The following is a 1,766-nucleotide window of genomic DNA, read 5'->3' on the forward strand; positions in this document are numbered from 1 at the left end:
TTCTCCCATGACTCCCATTATCACTAGGAAAGCCAATTCTAAAATATATAAAGTCATAGAAAACACAAGAAATACTTTAGCATTGGCTTCAGAGGTGCTCTTGCAGTCATACTGAATATAATTTATAACGAATACTTATGAATTCAGAGCTATGTAAAAATATAGCTAGGAAGCCACATTTTGAGAAGGCAATCTCTAGATGTCTACCTAGGTCTCCCAACTAGATGCAAAATTCTAAATGTCATCCTGCTACACACTCAGGTGTGCTACATACTAGCCTAAATGAATTTACTTTCTCCTAACTCTCTTTGTCATGTATGATGGTCTTACTATGGTAAGAGGAAGAATGCAAACACCTTTCTAAGAAATACCGTTTGGCTGTAGGTGGCATAAAAGGAGTCAGCACACGGTAGATTTTGCCACAATATCTAATTTTGGAAACGTTAGTGCCCAAGTGGCCCAGGGCTGAAAGCTCTGGGCTTCTTCACTACCTTGTTTGCTTTCTCTGTTTTCTGGCAGCTCAGACCTGCACAGCTGATAGAGCGTGTAAGTCTCTGCCAGAAACACCACTCCAATATTCACCTTTTCTTTATCTATTAAGGTTGTCAGGGGAGTGTGTAATTTCCTCGGTTCTGTCTTGTCACAGCAAACATTTGAAGCGACGGACGTTAAAGCCCTCGGCGTCACAGCTCTCAGGTAGTGTTACAGCTCTATGTTACAGCTCAGTTTTATTTGGAAAATACATCCATGAGTTGTGAGGACATGCTGACCCAAAAGATGCAGAGAGAAGAGAGAAAGAGAGAGAGGGAGAGAGACAGAGCGCACATGCATGGGAGAGAAACCCCCGGCCCTTTGGCCCCTCTTTTTATATGTGTTTTTCCTCCCCCTGGACTTGCCCCATGTAAACTGGGCTAGCCAGGAGTGCTGTTTTTTTCTACCTGAGGTCCTCACTCCGGTCCTCGGACCTTCCTTTGTTCTATCTTTGCGGGCTCTACCCTTCCTTGTCTTTTAGCCACTGCCATTCTGGACTCCTTTTTCCTATTCTAACCACCTAACAAGGTCATCTGTCCCAATTCTGTGGATGCTGACTGATTTTTGGTCATTGATTGTGGAATCAACAGACACTGATCATCAACTTGCAAATGCCTGGCTCTTTGACAAGTCTCACTACTGAGGCTCAAACCAGTAGAATCCCAACCTGAAAAATAAGAAAACAAAGTCTCCGTTTATTAGAACGTGAGGAAGAATACAACTCTGACGACCTTCTACAAACTCTTATTTCAGAGAATCACTTCCACGTTGTCCTCTCCCCTCAAACTCACTACTGCTTCACAGCTTATTGTATCTTACACGTCACTCACTGTAAGCGTCTCTTTATGAAGAGATACTAACTAGTTTGTCTCATTTTTTCTTTTTACTTTTCTAGTATTACTTACATTGATTCACTCAATCTGTTTGTTCCCTATTCTGTATTCCATAAGAACTTTGTGAATAATTTAATTGCCACAGAATTATTAGATATTAAAAATCTTGCATGTTTCAAAATCAGTGTAGTATTTATTGAAAATAACACTTCTAGCATTTAGGGGATGAACCCTATTAATCTGTTTTGTTTCAAAACTTAGTTTGGTTTGCGACATCATGCTAATGCTTCAGAGGATTTCTGTGAAACAACTGCCAAAAAATCAGCTATCTTAAAAAAAAAAGTCAATTGCCTTCCATATTCAAATTAGTCTACTTCAAATAATAAATACCAATACAACATA

Source organism: Bison bison, unplaced genomic scaffold (assembly GCF_000754665.1).
Source record: "Bison bison bison isolate TAMUID 2011002044 unplaced genomic scaffold, Bison_UMD1.0 scf7180017864380, whole genome shotgun sequence".
Taxonomy (NCBI): Eukaryota; Metazoa; Chordata; class Mammalia; order Artiodactyla; family Bovidae; genus Bison; species Bison bison.